The 19,219-nt window shown below is 44.1% G+C and overlaps 1 protein-coding gene and 1 long non-coding RNA gene across 3 annotated transcripts in view; one reads left to right on the top strand and one right to left on the bottom strand.

The window, feature by feature from the left end:
• Positions 1–19,219, top strand: part of LOC128345920 (afadin- and alpha-actinin-binding protein-like) — an 88,946-nt gene that overhangs the window by 62,929 nt on the left and 6,798 nt on the right. The gene's annotated exons all lie outside the window — the stretch shown is intronic.
• On the bottom strand, positions 6,471–18,261 carry LOC128345932 (uncharacterized). Its single transcript, XR_008316707.1, has 2 exons — positions 17,938–18,261; positions 6,471–7,506 (listed from the first exon to the last, which is right to left on the bottom strand). It is a non-coding gene; the product is annotated as an uncharacterized LOC128345932 (long non-coding RNA).

The raw sequence follows: 19,219 nt of genomic DNA, 5'->3' as shown, positions 1-19,219 counted from the left end.
AGCTGTCAAGCCTGGCCTTGACTGCCTGTGGGAACCTCCAGGATCTTCATGGATCCTCGTGGTCCTGCAGTGCTAAACCCAGCACTGTAGCCTGGCTGCCGAGATCGTGTCCACGATTGCGTGTGACGCAGAGACCATTGTACAGAGCAGCAGGGATCATCAAACAATGATCATCGGGGTGCTGGGGGACATGGTTTAGGAAGCCTTTCCCCTGCCCACCTGCCTGGTAGGTGAATGGCCCCTCAGTCTCTACACCACTGAAAGGGAGATTATCTCAGAATCAGCTACTCTGTGTTCTACCCAGAGCTTTTGGATGGATGGTATAGAAATGTAATAAATAAGTAGTAATATGCAGATACTGAGAGACCTAATATTAGATACCTAATAGGCTTAAAGTCTTTGGGGTTGTCTAATACATCTTTGGAATTACGTTGAGTGGCGATCTCTAGTTGCCATTCTGGGACTCTTTTTTGCCGATCCAATGGCTAAGAAATTTTTGAAGCATTTATGAAAACTATACTTGCAAATTAAAGAGCCAATTAAGCAGTTGAGCTTATCATTCATCTTATCTCAGTAAATTTCTTGAACCTTTGAGCCACTGGAAATAGTCCCATTAAAATACTTGTCAACAAAAACTGCTCTTCTGATTACAATCACTATAGCAAGGTGGATGAGTGACCTTTTGACTTTAAGCAAAGTGGGTGAGTGACCTTTCAGCATTAAGAGCACATGCACTATATGTACAGTTTTATGAGGACAGCTGCCCAGCTTGTTCATTTTAAGATCCAGATAGTTCCTTTCAGCAAAAAATAATTACAGAGTTCTCAGCTGGTGTAGGAGGTCACCCAGTGTGGGTTAGGACATGCCAGGGGGCAGGAAATAGAATTAACTGAAGATCCTTTAACCCAAAATTTGTGTGCGGATTCTCTCAGTTTTATTTCCTGGGTGAGGGGACCTGTGTTCACTCTCTCCCTGGTGGCCCCTCTCAGAGTGAGGGAGATAATAAAGAAAACTAGCCGACCCCGCACAGAGCATCTGTGCACTCTTTGGGGCCGGTGGTTACCTCTCCCTCCCCCTTCTGCCCCAGTCTCTGCTTCCAGGCCCAGCCACCTCTACTCCCCACTGCCATTTCTCCCCCCCTTTCTTTCCCCCTTCCTGGGCCTTGCCTCCATGGCCGGGCCAGGACCACCACCTCTGGCCTCCACGGCCAGGCTGCCGCGGCGGCAACCAAACCTCCTGGGTGCGCCTCAGCCAATGAAGAACGTCCGCCGCCCAGCCAATCGGCTGGGCTCTGGGACGCACATTCCAAGGCACACCCAGGAGAATTAATATAATAGATAGGGAGGGGTGGATCTAGAGGGGGCTCTCAGGAGCTGGGGACCCCGGGTTCTTTGAACCCATCTGCTCAATTATAGCTGCACCCCTGTTCCTGCCTCTGCTCCAAAGCACTCGCTACAGCTTACTTTTTCCTGGATTTTTCCTGGCCTTCTCCCTGTCTGTTCTACTTATTTGCCCCCCTCTGTTCGCTATCCTTCTTTCTGCTCCTGCTGCTGCTTCTCCCTGCTTAAAAAATAAATAAAACACCTTTCCCTGCTATCTTGCCTCCGCTCCACTCACTACTGCTATTCCTTCTCCCTGGGGTTCTGTTCCCCTTCTCTTGCCCTCTGTTGTATCCCTCCTGAGTGCTTTCCGGTCTAGCTGCTCAACAGCAGCAAAATGCCTTCGTTCAGGCAAGTCACACTCAAAACATAAACAGCAGGGGGAGCAGGCTCATAGAAACTAACAACCCCCCCCAAAACAACAACTTTCTTATGCCAGATATACGATGTCCTAGCTCTATATTGCAGTGATTAAATTTGAAACAAGGCATTGGAAATGTGAACGGCACTGCTCTTCAACCAAAGTTCTCAAAATGGTTTGCATAGAAAATAAATAATACATATATAAGATAGTCCCCTGTCCCCAAAGGGCTCATAGTATAAAAAGAAATGCAAGGCAGATACCAGCAACAGCCCTTGGAGGGATGCTGTGCTGGGCGCTTTCCAGAGTAAACCCTACAACAGGGGTAAAATGCTTCGGCTTGGCAGGATCGTGTTGAAAACGATCCCCAGAATTTCAGACGCCTACAATGGGAAAATACAGCTACTTTTTTAATGACGCCCACGCAACGTTGTAGCACTATATTGCAAAGATAAAATCAGAAAGAAGGCATCGGAAATGTGAACGGTGTTGGAGAAAAATGACTCCCTAGAGGTTCTTTAGTAAGCAGAGGCCACACCATTCTGTCAGATTCAAAGCTTTATTAATCACGACATGCCGGACAATCAGCCTGGGGTTAAGAGCCCCAATTGTGGGGCGACACAAAGTTTATATACAGGGGTCTTATCAGTTATGCAAATATGAAGAGGATTCAAAAACACACCAGTCCAAAACCCATCACCATAATTTTTTTTTTTTTTTAAACAATCACAGTCAGGCTGCAACTTACATCTCCTCCTCATTACTGCACAAGCCTGACCTTGCACTGCAATCACACCATTGTGTGCAATCTGCAAATGTAGCAATACGAAGATGACAGTAATGGAGTCTCTTTTCTTTGTCAATTTCCCCCTTTGAGACTAGGTGAACCCATCACCTAAGCTTCACCTCACATTCTTGTCCATATACTCAACCTGCTCCTTTACCCTCAGGTTCTGGGCCTGCATTTTAGCATATATATCTCTGATCTCAGCTTTAGTGAAGGCCTCATATGCTCCCCCCCAACCTAGTTAGGGGCTGCAAACAATATAAAGCCAGGAACATATATATGACTATTGTCCAAGGCAGTGGTGCTGATCTGCTTGGATTTTAGGACCAACCTATTGTCCAAGGCAGTGGTGCTGATCTGCTTGGATCATTTTACTGTTTTCTTTGTTGCTGACCTTGCTGTTAGTGCAGGGACTGCAGTGTCACAACACAGGAAGTACGGAAGCACACTTAGCAGATCCGTAGTGACACTGTTGTAGGGTTCAATCTGGGAAGCGTTGGGTAGGGCTAGTTGCTCTCCCCCTGCTAAAAAGAAGAGAATCACTACTTTAAAAGGTGTCTCTTTGCTCAAATAGCAGGAGGGAGAAGAGATAGGACAACATCTTAGCTGTCCAGTTTCAGAGGCTGCGTATCCATTGCTGAATATCTGCTGTTGCAGGGCAAAATGCAGGGGAAGTTTTTTGCCTCCACGCCCTGCTTCTGAGTTTAAAAATGTATGTAGGTGGTCCCTGTTGGAAATTGGATGCTGGACTAGATGGACTCCTGGTCTAATCCAAGAGGATTCCAAGAGGATTAGAGTCAGCATAATGTAGTGATTATAGAGTTGGACTAGGACTGGGAAGACCCAAGTTTGAATCCCCATTCAACCATGAAACTCACTGGGTGACTCTGGGCCATTCATGTATCTCTCAGCCTAACCTACCTCACAGAGTTGTTGTAAGAATAAAAATAAGCCTGTACACAGCTCTGAGCTCCTTAGAGGAACAGTGGGATATAAATGTAATAAATAAATTCACCACCTTCGATGGTGGCTGAAGGGACACTTTCATCCCAAGCCTTGTACCTAACATAGGGAGGAAGGGAAACTACTACAGGTGATGCTACCCACATATTCTTGCAGATCCTCAGCCTCCAAATCCTACCCCTTTATGAGGCAGCACAGGAGTCTGGGCCTTTGGGCCTCAACCAATTATGGCTATGTTGGCGATGGTAACAGTGGAGACCCATCTGCTTCTGTCGGTCTTTGCAGACTGATTGTTACCACCGTGGTCTCTGTGTGATGAGGGTCGCACAATGGCTGGCAGCAAGGACGGTGGTGTGGAGTTCTTTCCCTTGCCTTCAAGGCAAGAGCTGAGCAGTTGTGCCTGCACGCCCTCTCTCTTCCTTTTGGGGGTGGGCGGGTCAGCACCCGCCTGCCTGCCTATGCACAAGTTTTTGAGAGGAAAGGAAAGCCTATTGATATCATTGCTTCTGAGTAATGCAGGGCACAAGAGCAGCAGGCAATTGGGATGTGCTTGGTACTTTTGTTCCTCAGAAAACCTCCTCTCGATCATGAGAAAGGACAGGAGAGGAACTAATCCCATCGTCGTGTGTTGTGTCCCTTTTCTTTGCATTTAGTTCTGCCCCAAGTAGGAAGCTCATAAATAACCCAACTACATCTAGTTGGAGGAAGTACATCTCTAGCTGGCTATTTGCTGAAGGGATTACGCTTGCTTGGTGTCCATCTCTCTCCTTCTCCATTCACCCAGCTTACTCATCTTGCTATACCTCTACTGTTTTGTATCTGTCTTGCCATTTATTTAGCTGCCTTGCATCTCTGTCACTTTCCCCTTCTGTGTTTATCTGTTCGACTCCTTTTCTATTCACTATTCAGCTGCATATTCCCCACCCACCTTTCCCAGCCTTTAGACCTTCCTGTTTACATTCCCATCCATCCCTTGCCTACTTCCCCCTCTCCAGATTCTCCAGTCCATTTCTCAGTCTTCTTTACTCTTCCTGCCACCTTTTAGGCTCTCGAATTAGTGAATATGCACCATCCCTCCCCTGACTCTAGGCTCTTCAGCTGCCCACAACCATTAAAGGATCAGTTGTTTCTGCTGTCCCCAGCAAGCCTGGGGGCAGACACGACGCTGCCTCTCCCACCATGCAGGCTTCCTCCTCCGGCACCAGCGTGTGTGCGCTCGCGCGCATGCACGATGCACGCAGCTCGCCTGCCGTGTGTGCCGCCTGGCTTTTAGGGCTCGGTGGCGATCGAGGGGAGCTGTCCAGGAAGGGGGTTGTGAAAACAGATGGGCGGAGGAGGAAGGAGGAGAAGGCTACAACACCGGAGGCAACAGGCAAGATTCTGCAAATGGTGGAGTGTCAGGGGTGGTGGAGAAGGTTAAAAAAAGTTTGTGCATTCAATACTTCTTGCTGTGTGTGTATGTGTGTGCGCAGTGCACACTTCTGAGGGGAGTCGTGTGTGTGTGTGCCTGATCCAAGAGGAGGCATGTAAAAGTGAGTCATGCAGAGAGGTAAGGGGCTATCTGAGGACAGGTAATTCCTTAGTCTTGCACATACTGTAAAAGGGTGTGCAGCCTCAGGTATATGAATGCACAATACCAATACCTGATGACTCAGCCTCATCATTTTTGTACATTTTAAAATAATCCTGTTAATTAACATACACGGCATTAAAATTGCTCCTGTTGGCTCTTGAAGCGACTTACAAAAGCTCCTCACAACAGTAAAATCACATTAGGAGCATAGGAAAGTGCTTTATACCGAGTCAGACCATTGGTCCATGTAGCTCCGTATAGTCTACACACAGACTGGCAGGCAGAAGCTTCTCCAAGGTTGCAGGCAGGAATCTCGGCGAGGGCTGAAGCTTCCCTGCTCAAATCCCCCAAATAAGCTTAGAGAACCACCCTGACCCCATTCGGGGAGATTGCCCATAATGCAGTGGATGGGGGGAAGCAGCAGAGGAGAAGAAAGAGTGCAAGCAAGAAAACACAGGGTTAAATGGAGTGTGCGGAGGGGAGGGGAGGGGAGGCTGTGCATGTGCACTGATGGAGGGGTTTCCACCATACTAAACAAAGGAGCTCTCATAAGAGGAGGAACCATATAAATGCTCACTATGGTGTAAAGCTTCTACAGTGTATTAGATCTACTTAATCCATTAAATTATGCAGTTGTCAAATTGGGGTCCACAGATGTTGTTGGATTACAACTCCCACCTCCCAGCCCGAAGGGCCTTGAAGCTGTGGGTGATGGGGGTTGTAGGTCCAACAATAACTGGGGGACTCAGTTTGACAATCTCTGGGTCAGATATAATTTTTTACCCATTTCTGAATTCAGAGGCATGTGTTCTTCACTCATATCACTGGGCTGGGTGCAATAAACTTGGTTCAAATTCAAATACTAAGCATAAGTACCCTGTGTGTTTTAGACAGCACTCCTCCACCTCAGAGCTTCAGGCTGCCATTCAAAAGGGGCTGCTGTTGCCTGTTTAAATAAGAAAGATCCACTTTTAATTTAAGAAAAAGGGAAATCTCAGCAGAGATCTTGTGCCATTTTTACTCCCCCCCAACACTCTCTTGACCCCAACACTCTCTTGACCCCCTAGTTCCTCTTTTCACTGGTCCTTCATGGTTTCAGAGACAGAAGGGGGAATGGGTAAAGAAATATGTGGTGATTCTCTTTATTTAGCAGGGAGAGAGCAACTGGCCCTATCCATCGCCAGAACAGCATCCCTGCAGTGGCTGCTGCCAGAGTTGAAAAGTGGTATATAAATACACCATGAGGGGCCCATTTTAAAATCTTATCTCCAGGTCCACTCCAACCTTGGTATGCCACCCACTCCAACCTTGGTGCGCCCTGCACTAGAGCAAGGAGAGTCACGCAATCTTGCATAGAGTCCTCTGCTCCCAATGATTGACAGTAACCCCAGAACAGGAGACAGTGTGTGTCCTTGCTTGGTCTTTATTGTATTGACACCGCTATTTCCAGGTCAGTCATTTTTCTTTCTTTCTTAATGCAAGTCTGGGACTGATCACCTCAGCACAGTAACAGGAAAAATGGGGAGGAGATATATATGGGGGAGAACAACTTGGGCAAGGGGTGGTGCAAATGCCAGCCCTTCCCCATATTCAGGGGAAGAAATAAATTAAATAACTTAGAAACCATCCATAAATATCTCAGATCCCTTGGCCTCAACCTTGCTTACCCCAACCTCTCAGGCCTATAGGCAGGATTCAGTCAAGCAAGCGGCATGTTTTTAACATGAAGTGGATCAGAAAGGGCTTCATAGAAGATAGGACATTGCTTGGGGGAGTCCCTCTTGCCATTCTTAGTTGGGGGTGGTCGTTCTGAAGGATTGCTTTGTGCTTGAACTAAGAGAATACGCAGGTGACCTTGAATCCCATGCTGGGGCGTTTTTGCTACAACTTTAAAAGCCCAATCCAGAGCCAAGGGTTGAACTAGGACAAAGTAAAGGCATGTGTTTCGACAGTTAAGGCTATGGCCATGCTCTGCTGCTGTCCTACAGTTCACTGGGCCCCTTTCCCCCTTCCCTTGGCATCTCCTCCCCAGGCCATCAGCCCACACAGCCGCAAGCAGAGGCTGAGAGCTGCTGAATTTTTTGCCACTGGTTGCTGTCATCCAGAAAGACCTCAGTCTCATAGGCTGTGGGGCGACAGCAGGGCTCTCTCAAGCCTGATATGCCACTCTGCTCTGACAGATAAAACATGGCTAGGTCATAGTTGGTCATGGGGCAACTCCCGGTGCAGTAACGGAATCTGATGGTCTCCTCAGAGTTGTAGCCAAAGCCCAGATCTTTGACGAGAAGGACCTGGCTTTCAAGACGGCATTCTCCTGCCGCAGCTGTCATGCTCCGCTTTGGGCGACTCCCGGCTGGACTGGGGAGTAACCTTGATAGGAGGCTTGAAGGGCTGTTCCAGAGGCCTCCTGCAGTCAGAGATCTATGTTTGGAAGTGCGTTTTTCTGAAACAGGACAAGAGAAAGAATGCACAGACTATTGGCACTTTCTACACAACCTGCTATTGAATCGGGAATAGCCTGGATTAACCTTTGTTAGACTTTGGCCCTAAATGGAACAGTTATTGATTTAGAGGTCTGGCCACTCTAGCTTGATTTGTTGTTGTTTTGTGGGGGGGGGGGGCGGCGGTTGGGGCTGGTGAGGAATTGGAAAGGCACAAGGCAATGAGCAGGAGGAGAATGGACTTTTACCTGGAAACGGCATAGAACACATCCATGAGCATTTATTTTTTAACACTGGTGGTTCCCAACCTGAGGTCCTCCAGATGTTGCTGAACTACAACTCTCAGCATGCCCAGGTACAATAGATTGTGGCTGCAGATGCTGGGAGTTGTACTTCAGAAGCTTCTGCAGGACCCCAGGTTGGGAACCGCTGCTTTAAACCATTTAGGTCTTCAAAGTGGCTCACAAACCTGTTAGAATGAAATGGCTTACGGGAACTTCCGGTTGGACTGCCAACGCAGCTGCATGCCTCCCTGACAGGGGAGGACCGAGAAGAAGAAATTAAGGGGGTTTTGAGGCTTCAAAAAAACCCCACCTCACCCTGGATTAAAGGGCTGACTCAAGATAAGCCACTGTCCCCCTTTTGCCAGCTCCCTAATTCAGAGTTGTGTCGAAGGACACAATTCTGTCTTAGGTAAAGAGCGGCGGGGGCTGGATTTAAATCAAGCTGTCTTCTTCTGCGGAAATCTTTTGACCAAAGCTGGCTGGCAGCCAATTTCTACGGTTTGGATCTAATTAATTGCTAAAGTTTAAGAAGCTCACCTTTCAACGTGATTGATGATAAATTGCTGGAATTCCTCCTGCGTTTACTGGGAAGATAGCTACAAGACGTGGCTGTAAGTTCTTTTTGGCTATAATTAAGGAGGGGAACCCAATCTTCTTGCTAATTATTGGAACTTAAGAGATTAACTGATGTTTAAAAGCTTTCAGTATTTGGAAAAAGATCTTATTAGTGGAAACTAATTTTCTTGCTGTTTTAAAAAGTTTATGGAAGAGGAGATTTGCTGTTTCTCATTCAAGCTGTCTATTACTAATTCAGCCAATTACAGCCAAAAGGCGTTTCACACTACCGTGAGAAAACTGAACTGCTAGCGATAAGATATATGAGTTGTGGTGCAGAACTGTTTATATTTGGAAAATAACTACAGGCTTCTACTTTCTCTTTTGAGATCAAGGACATTAAACCCTGCTGTGAAAGTGCTTTACTCCTTTCTCTGTCCTCTAAGAAAGGGGAAGGAGGGGAAAAAAAGAACAAGAAAGAGAGAAAGATAATGTCAAAAAAACTACACCAAAGCCAGATACATCCACAGCTTAGGAAACTTTCCCTTTCAAGTCCAGGTGTGGGGGAAGTCAAAATGTCCAAATTTGGATCAGACACTGTCAGAAATGAAACAAATTCTTCAGTCAAATGCTAATGCTCTCCAACAAGTTACTTTGGATATGACTCAACTCAAACAGAACATGCAGCAAATAAATGATAGAGCATCAAATATTGAGGAAACAGTCAAAAACTTAGCACAAGATAATAAAGAATTTAAATCAAGGGTTGACACTTTAGAGAAGGATGTGGGATCACTGAAAGATGACAAAGAAAAATTATTAGATCAAATGGCATTGCTGGAATTAAGACAAAAAGAGAGATTCTTAAGGTTCAGGGGCATCCCAGAGAAAGCTGACCAGGATATTAAGAAATTACTTGGGGAAGAACTTGCATCACTTTTGGGAATTACAGCTGGAGAGATGGAGGCACAGATTGAGACAGCTTTTCGCCTAAATTCAGATTTCGTTACAAGAAATAAATTAACTAAAGATTGCTTGGTGCAATTTACTTCTAAATCAATTACTGAGCGAATTTTTCAGGCTCACTTTGCTACAGCTCTCACAATTGAAGCTCACCAGATAAAAATTCTGAAAGAAATTCCAGCTAGAATTTTAAGAAAACATAAGGATTACAAATTTTTGACTGATGCATTAAATAAACAAATAAATAAATAATTCAATTTCTATACCGCCCTTCCAAAAATGGCTCAGGGCGGTTTACAAAGAGAAATAACAAACAAATAAGATGGCTCCCTGTCTCCAAAAGGCTCACATTCTAAAAAGAAACTTAAGACACACACCAGCAACAGCCACTGTAGAGATGCTGTGCTGGGGGTGGATAGGGCCAGTTACTCTCCCCCTGCTAAATAAAGAGAATCACCACAGTAAAAGGTGCCTCTTTGCCCAGTTAGCAGGGGATAAAATCTAAATTTAAAAAAAATGTAATACGTTTTAGGTGGGAACTACCAGAGGGAGTTTCTTTCTTCTACAAGGGTAAGAAGAATAGATTCACTGAGCTTCTTAAAGTGCAAGAATTTTGGCAGAAATACAAAAAAGACTTATCTCCTGAGTATTCTGCTTCCTCAACACATAATTAGAACTAGACTACATGGATTACAAATGATTTTTTTCTTGGAACATTAATGGCTTAAATTCAAAAGTTAAAAGAAATAGAGTTTTTCATTTTCTTAAGAAACAAAATTTGGACATTGTGTGCTTACAAGAAACCCATATTAGAAAGCAAGATAGAAAATTTTTGGTTCATAAGGCTTTAGGACAAGAATTTGTTTCTTCAGATAAGAAAAAAAAAGAGGGGTAGTATTTTATGTCAAACAACAATTTGAACCCAAATTGATTTTTAAAGATGAAGAAGGCAGGTTATTAGCATTGGAAATTCTAATTTCCGGGATTAAAGCAGTGATCATTGGAATTTATGCCCCTAATGAAAAGAAAGTTGAATTTTATAACTACTTGGATCAAAAGATGGCGGAGTTATCGAATGTCAATTTGACTATATTGGGAGATTTTAATGGAGTTGTTTCGATATCTTTGGGCAGAAAATCCGATATATCAGATAGGAATTTACAAGGTAAACTTCCCAAAGTATTCTTTGATTTAGTAGAACACATGGATCTTTATGATTTGTGGAGAATTAAAAATTCCAGTGCAAAAGAATATACTTATTTCTCTGAAAGATATCAATCACATTCAAGGATAGATATGGTTTGGACATCTAAAGTTATTACACCATGTATGGAAAGGATGGATATTTTACCTAGGACCTTTTCAGATCATAACCCAATTTGTTTTACATGGAAGAAGAAAGGAACGACCTCATTTCGTTGGAGATTGAATGAATACCTCTTGAAAAAACCAGACGTTGTGGAGAAAGTTAAAAAGAAACTAAAGGACTATTTTGAATTGAATTTAAACCAGGGAATGGACAATAAAATTGTCTGGGATGCAAGTAAAGTGGTTATGAGAGGTTTTTTTATACAGCAAAATTCATACTTTAAAAAGCAAAGAGGATTGAAAAAAGAGATATTATTGATGCAGATCTCCAAAAAGTAAAGGGAATTATTATGGGCTAAAGATAAGAAGACGGTCACTCAAGCTATCAAAATGTTGCAACAACAACTTTCTATGTTGATAGCAAATGAACTTGAACAGAATTTGAAATATGTTAAACAAAGGACATTCGAGTTTGCAAACAAACCAGGCAAGTTGTTAGCTTGGAAAATTAGATCTGAGAGGAAGAAAAATTATATAGTCAAAATACTTACAAAAAATGGGTTCTCTTATGATGGAAAGGAAATAAGAGCGGAATTTTTAAAATATTATTCAGAATTATATAAAGGCAAAATAGTTGAAGATAAAAAAATTGAGCAGTTTCTCAGGACCAAAAATATTCCAAAACTCACTAAGGAACAAATAGAAATTATGAATGCTCCGATAACAATTATGGAAGTAACAGAAGCAATAAATCAAGCTAAGCCCAACAAGGCCCGAGGGCCTGATGGACTGTCAGCCTTGTACTATAAATCATTTAAAGATCAAATCCTACAACCTCTTCAATGAATGATATTCTACAAAAAGGGATTATGCCGGATTCGTGGAAGTATGCGAATATTGCAGTAATCCCAAAACCAGATCAAGACCTAACATCAGTTAAAAACTATAGACCAATTTCACTTTTAAATAATGATTACAAACTTTTTGCTGCCATTTTGGCAAGAAGAATGAAGGTTATATTAAGGCATTTTATTCATGAAGATCAAGCTGGATTTTTGCCAAAGAGACAACTGAGAGACAATGTCAGAACAGTCTTGAATGTATTGGAGTACTATGAAAAACATAATGATAAACAGATGGCGATGATTTTTTTGGATGCAGAGAAAGCTTTTGACAATATTTCGTGGCAATTTATGTGAAGATTACTAGAGGTAATTACTGCTGGCAACAATTTTATTAGGGCAATTAAGACAATTTATTCGGAGCAATATGCTAAGATTATTGTAAATGGGGAACTATCAGACAACTGTGTAATACAAAAAGGGACTAGACAAGGACGTCCACTTTCCCCATTGCTTTTCATATTGGTTCTAGAAGTGATTTGTAGAACTATCAGAGAAGATGATAAATTACATGGTCCCAAAATTGGGAAACAGGATTACAAGTTGAGAGCCTTTGCAGATGATGTTGTGCTGTTTTTAGAGAATCCAATGGACAAGATTGAAAGACTCTTGGATAAAATACAACAATTTGGTCAGCTGGCTGGATTCTATATAAATAAGACTAAGACCAAGGTCTTAACTAAAAACATGGATCAGAAAACCAAGGACAGATTTTCTGAAATAAGTGAGTTGAAAGTGGAGAAGAAAGTTAAATATCTGGGGGTCTGGTTATCAAATAACAACTCCTTGTTGTTCATAAACAACTATGTTAAAATATGGAATTCAGTGAAAATTGATCTACAAAGATGGTCTAAAATGAATTTGTCTTTAATGGGAAGAATTTCAGTGGTGAAAATGAATGTCTTGCCTAAAATGTTGTTTCTCTTTCAGACTGTTCCCATAATTAACACTTTAACTTGTTTTAAGCAATGGCAGAAGGACATAACTAAGTTTGTTTGGCAGGGGAAAAGACCAAGAATTAATTTTAAGAATTTAACAGATGCAAAGGAAAGAGGTGGTCTTACCTTCCCAGACCTAAGGTTATATTTTGATGCTGTTTGTTTGACATGGTTAAAAGAATGGATAACATTAAGGAACCCTAGAATTCTTGATTTGGAAGGATTTGACAGAAGGTTTGGATGGTATGCGTATCTGTGGTATGAAAAAAGTAAAATACATAAAGACTTTTTGAACCACTATGTGAGAAGGAGTTTAATGAGGGTGTGGTTAAAATACAAAAATTGGTTTGAACCTAAAACTCTGTTATGGATATCTCCGATTGAGGCCTTATCACGTAAAGAAGTAAATATGCAAATGTGTTGGGGTACCTATAGGGATTTGTTACATTTTCAGGAAAAGGATTGTAAGTTAAAAAGTTTAACTGAAATACAAGATTTGGTTAGAGAATGGTTTCAGTATCATCAGTTAAATGAGATATATAAGAAAGACTTTAAAGTTGGATTTGAGGATCAGACTTCAAATTTTGAGAAGGAATTATGTCAAAATGATGAAAAATTAGTTTCTAAAATGTATAAACTGTTGCTTCTGGAGGAGACAAGAGAGGAAGTGGTTAAAACAACTATGATAAAGTGGGCTCAAGATGTGGGGCGTAATATAGAAATGGCAGCCTGGGAAAAGTTATGGAAAAATGATTTAAAATTCACTGCATGTTATGCTATAAAAGAAAACTATTATAAAATGATGTATAGATGGTATCTGACACAAAAAAAAATTGGCATTAATGTATAAAAATGTTTCAAACAAATGTTGGAAGTATGGACATTCTGAAGGCACCTTTTTTCTAGAGATGTGCACGGTCCGGACCAGTCCGGACCGGCACCGAAGGGGGCCCCTTCCTTTTAGGACGGGAGGGCTTTCTTACCCCTCCCGCCTCTTCACCCCCTCCAGCGCCCGTATTTAACTGAATAACGGGGCGCTGGAAACCAGCCGCCCCTGCCGCCCCCCCCCCAGCAGATTTACATTCAAAGGTACCCATACCCCTGCCGCCGCCGTCGCCCGCCCGCCCGCCAGCCCGCCAGCCAGCCAGCCCTCCCTCCCTCCCAGCTGCCCACCCGCCCGAGTCCTTACCCAATGGTTTAGGAGAAAACGAGAGGAGCTACCGAACAGAGCTCCTCTCGTTAGGAAGGCTTCCAGCAGACTGAAGGCGCTTTGCGCGCGTGCGCATGCGCGCACTGCAAAGGACGCCGATCGCCGGAGGCCTGGTCTACCCGCTGGGAAAAGGCCGGGTAGACCGGGCCTCGCACGCAAAGCGCCTTCAGTCTGCTGGAGGCCTTCCTAACGAGAGGAGCTCTATTCGGTAGCTCCTCTCGTTTTCTCCTAAACCATTGGGTAAGGACTCGGGTGGGTGGGCAGCTGGGAGGGAGGGCTGGCGGGCAGGCGGGCGACGGCGGCGGCAGGGGTATGGGTACCTTTGAATGTAAATCTGCTGGGGGGGGCGGCGGGGGCGGCTGGTTTCCAGCGCCCCGTTATTCAGTTAAATACGGGCGCTGGAGGGGGCGAAGAGGCGGGAGGGGTAAGAAAGCCCTCCCGCCCTTAAAGTTATACCCCCCACCTGGACCCGGACCAGCAAGGGCCGAACCGGTCCGGCAGTTCGGCCATTCCTTAGAATGGCCGCCGGACCGGTTCGGACTCACCCCTACTTTTTTCATATGTGGTGGACCTGTGGGAAGGCTAAAGCCTATTGGGATATGATATATAATGAATTAAAGAAAATATTTAAAATGACATTTCTTAAGAAGCCAGAATCCTTCCTGATGGAAATAACACAAGGTATAATCTCTACAACTAATTTAACATTTTTTATGTATGCTTCTACGGCGGCCAGAATTATATATGCACAGAAATGGAAGAGTAATGAAATGCTTTCAAAAGAAGACTGGCTGATAAAAATTTTGGAATATGCGGAGATGGCAAAACTTACAGCACTTAATAAGAGACCAAAACTTGGAATGTTTTAAAGAAGATTGGAAAACATTCTTGTTGTATCTAAAGAATTACTTTCCTACTATGGACTTTACAGCAGGGTTTGAAATTTAGTAAAAAACTGCAGGTTGGGTAGATTAGCTATGTTTGTAAGGGTTTGAATATATGTTTTGAATTATTATTATAGCAAGGGTAAATCTTATAGCTGACGATTCACGAAGAGTTGTGTGCGGGAAGTCCACCTTTTTGTGTGTATTTGCAATGAATGATAATATTACTACTGTTAAAATTAATAAAAATTGAATTTGAAAAAAAGAAGAAAAAAGAATGAAATGGCTTACGGTCTCAGCAGAGGCAGGCTATCGCTAATGGTTTGGTTGGGAGAACATAGCTAGGACCTGCCTATGATACTTTGATGCCAGGGGGCAGAAAATCCAGGTTGTATTGCTCTCTATACAGAGCATCATCCACAGAGAAGTTCTGTGCGTTTCAGAGAGGTCATTGCTCAATGACAGATCACATGCTTTTCATTCAGATTCAGTCCCTGGCTTTTGAATGGGAATTTCCCATACTCAAGGTCTTGGAGAGAAATGGAGGTGGTGCCCACAATCAGTGGGAGCCGCCTGGGGAGGGTTAGCAGGGAGAGCGGACTTAGCCCGCTCTCCCCACACAAGAGCAGGCAGTCTGCTCCCCACACGACTGCCGGCTCCATTACGGAATGGCAGGGGCTGGGAGGATTGGGGGCCGTGTGGCCCCCGGAAGCTCCGGCATGCCCTGTGCAAGCGCGCAGAGCATGCTGGAGAGACCCCCTTTTCAGCCTCCCGGTTGGGGGTCTACTCGTGAGTTGCCACGGTGTGGAGCCGTGCCGTGGCAACACACGATTAGAAAATCCGGGTTTGCAGAGTGCTTGCTCCGCAAACCCGGTTTAAGTGCAGGGCTACTTAAGCGGGTCACCCGCTTAAGAACCACCAGACTCGCAGCCAAGCCCGGTGGTTCTCACGATGGGAGAAAATCGGGCTAGCCTCTGCTAGCCCAATTTTCTTCCATCGTGTGAATCGCCTCACTGTCCATTGGAGTAGATAATACCAGGCTAAGTGAACCAGTAGTCTGTCCCAGTATTGTAGCTGTCTATGTCCAAAAGGAAAACCTGCTGGCGGATTGTGCCCCCAGGATCAGGAGTCTCCTGCTTCCCATTCTTTTGCTCTTAGTGGTATCCAAAATCTGCTGCCTGAGTGGCCACTTCACAGTTAGAGGTTTCCCAGACAATTTATAGCTGCTTCCTTACTGCTTCCTTACAGTTGTGGGGTGTTCAGACAACAAACTGCCCTTCCTGCCTTTACCCTGATGATTGACCCTTCAGTGCATGAAATAAGTCTTAAAGTTATACTTTTAAGCAGTCCTGTAAAGGGCAGTGTAGAATAGGAACATAGGAAACTGCAAGATACTAAGTCAGACCATAGGTCCACCTGGCAGAGGCTTCTCCAAGGTTGCAGGCAGGAATCTCTCTCAGCCCTATCTTGGAGACGCTGCCAGGGAGGGAACTTGCAACCTTTTGCTCTTCCCAGAGCGCCTCTATCTCTTAAGGGGGAATATCTGACCGTGTTCACACTTCTAGTCTCCCTTTCATATGCAACCAGGGCAGACCCTGCTTAGCTAAGGGGACAAGTCATGCTTGCTACCACAAGACCAGCTCTCTGAGTAGCCCTGTAAGCATGAACTGGAGGTGTGACAACCTGTCTGGGGTTGATTGTGGGAGTGTTGGCTCTGTTCTGTATCTGGGAGCCCCTCTGCAGTCCTCTTTCCTGTGGTATGCAACCCATGTCCAATTTGCTGCGATGTTCCCTTACATCCACCTTCCCCCCACTCTTTTATTTTTGAGAATAATGTTATGCTGTATGCACGTTTATTTGTATTTGCATGAGCCTGTAGATTCACCAGCCATGGCATCTGTGGTGTGCGTAGTTTTTTGGGGTGTGTGTGTGGATAGGGGATTGCTTTACTTCTTGATTCATTGACAGGCAGGTGTACCTTGTATTCCTCCACTTTATATATATTTATTTATATCTCTGAGGAGTATTTGTACAAATGCGTGTTTGCACAAGTGTGTGACCACATTTTCCTTCCTGGACATTCCTTCTATAGCCCTTACATCTCTTGGTCATTTTCTTGGGGTGCAAGTTGGGGTGGGGTTTTTTTTTTGGCTGTGCTTCCTATTTGGGCAGGTGGTAGCTAAGGTACTTTGCTGGGTTTCTGCTCGGCACTATTTATTATTATTATTATTATTATTATTATTATTATTATTATTATTATTATTTTAAGAGCATCTGCACACTTTCACCCTTTTGCAAGCTCAGGAAAGCATACCCATGGCAGTAAAAGTTCAGTTTCTGGCATGCCAGGTCTTTATTCTGCGTGTGTAATGGCTCTGGTTATTCTCAGCTGAGATACTGGGAACAGACAGCAGCAAACATGCAGGATAGAGACACAGTCCCATACCAAATTAAAAATGTCCGTGGTGAGTTGAGGTTCTCCTGGTCATCCCCTCAAGATCCCTCCTCTCTACCACAACCTCTTTAGGGTGTTTGTGTGTGTGTGCACGCCAAACTTTGCTATTCAAAAAATAAGCTCATTTCCACCCCACATAAAGCATGCAAGTCAACGAGAGCCCATTTGTACTACAAACCAATATTGACAAACACCTGGTTGGCAACATCAGCTCTTCTGTTGGAGATGCTTAGCTTCTCTCTCACAGCTGTCATTCCCATGGTTCTTTATGGAATGGGAATGCTTATTAACCAGTTTAAGTCTCTAGTGCAGATACACCAGTCCCTGAAGGGAGAAGGACTCAAGTGTGGTAAAGTTGTTGGGTAGCAGACAGGCAGGTACGGAGAAACCTCTTAAAAGTTCTGCACTTGCCATGACCAGTGGAATGACCTGACTTTCCATGAGACCTACCAGACTGAAGGTTTGCTCACAGCTGGTCTGAAGCAGACAGACACCCTTGGTGAATTCCTAAATGGTGCTTCAGCCTGCCCTCCTCCTGCACTGGATTCTGGGAGTCCTGGTGCTGGCAGTCCACCCAACATGGGGCTCCCCCTTTTTTTTTATCCACCCCTTGCTGTATTCCAAGACACCAGTTTTCCCATTCTCTTGTGCAATTGCTCAAACATCCGCTATGGTTTAGACCAAAGAATTTTTAATAACTAATGCTTCGGACATGTTTCATAGTTCCTGTGTTGTGGGTGTTCATATTTCCCTCCCCTTTGCTGCTAACTGCCCATCTCCTAAGAAATTCCATGTGACATATATGGTGTCCCCACTCCCTGTGCCCTTTTCTCCTCAGAATACAGTGAGGAAGGTTAGGCTTAGAGATAGCAACTGGATCCAGGTAATCAGTAAGCTTCATGGCTGAGGTGGGATGGATACTCAGGTCTCTTACTGTAGTTCTGGCCGAGATAGTCTAGTTCCTGTATTTAACTGACTCTTCTGGGATGGAGAAGGCTCTAAACATTTTCTTTGCAGTTCTGGCCTTAGATAGTCCAGGTCCTGTTCATGCTATGCGAAGTTCCCCACCCTCAGCTCCTAGGGTCAAAAAACAAATTGGCTTTATTAGCAGAAGAGTCTCTGGATTCTTGGAGTGCCTGGCAGCCGCCCTAGTGAAATAAGAGCTTCCCCATCTCTGACAGCTTTTAAAATGTCTTTTAAGACACATCTGTTCACCCAGGCTTTTAATTAATATTGTTTTAATGGTTTTAATGCTGTTTTAAAATATTCTGTTAAAATTTTTAAATCATTGTAATGTTATAAACTTTTCATTTTTGTTTTAACTAATGTTTTACTTGATTTTTATTTTGCTGTAAACCTCCCAGAGACGTAAGTTCTGGGTGGTATTAAAATGTGTTAATAAATAAATAATAAAACAAAATCACATGTGTTTTTTTGAGACAAGTGGCTGTGAGGGCCGTCCAGGGCCAGCCCAAGATAATTTTACTGCCGCCAGCAGTCGTGCCTCGCAGCTCAAAAGGTGCACCATTTCTTGCACTAGCATAGAGGATGCTGTGGGCCAGCTCTCGGATCACATGTGACTGCTCGTGATCCAAGAATCCTTGGACTGTACATTATTTTGTTAGTGCTCTATCAACTGCTTGTGCAGTTAGGCAATAGTGGTATGCTCAGGTCACACAAGGAGTTTGCAGAAGAGCAAGGATTAGAAGCTCGGCTGCTTAATTCTAGGACCTTGCCTTCACCACCTCTAGTCTGCCAACTGCATACTGACTTCCACCGCCAACCCCCTTCCCCAGCATTGCAGGAGTCGCTTACAAATGTCCAGGTGATTGTCATACCTAGAAGTCTTGGAGGTGAATCTTGGGTCCCAGTCTCTGTCTTTTGCATCATCGGGCTCTCATCTTGAGCGAGCTGGGAGAGAACTACTTGGACCAAGAGGATGAGGAAGAGGCTGTGTGTGAGCTGGAGGGCGCCCACCCCTTCCCCAGTCAGTAGAGCCATGTTCTATAGGGAAGATATCTCCTTTCCCTGCATTTATCTCTTGTTTGGAATAGTGGGCGGGAGGTGGAATAAATAGTCTGTCCACGAGCTGGAGGAAAACTGTTAACCCTTGCTCCTTCAAACACTTTCATTGCGATCACAGAAGTAGGGTTTCCTGTATGATGATGGGCTTAAGAGGCACAATTGAGGGAGTGCTCATCATCAATCATTGTAGC

This window comes from Hemicordylus capensis, chromosome 2 (assembly GCF_027244095.1).
Source record: "Hemicordylus capensis ecotype Gifberg chromosome 2, rHemCap1.1.pri, whole genome shotgun sequence".
Taxonomy (NCBI): Eukaryota; Metazoa; Chordata; class Lepidosauria; order Squamata; family Cordylidae; genus Hemicordylus; species Hemicordylus capensis.
The sequence above is the reverse complement of the archived record's forward strand: the minus strand, read 5'-3'. Positions and strand labels throughout refer to the sequence as shown.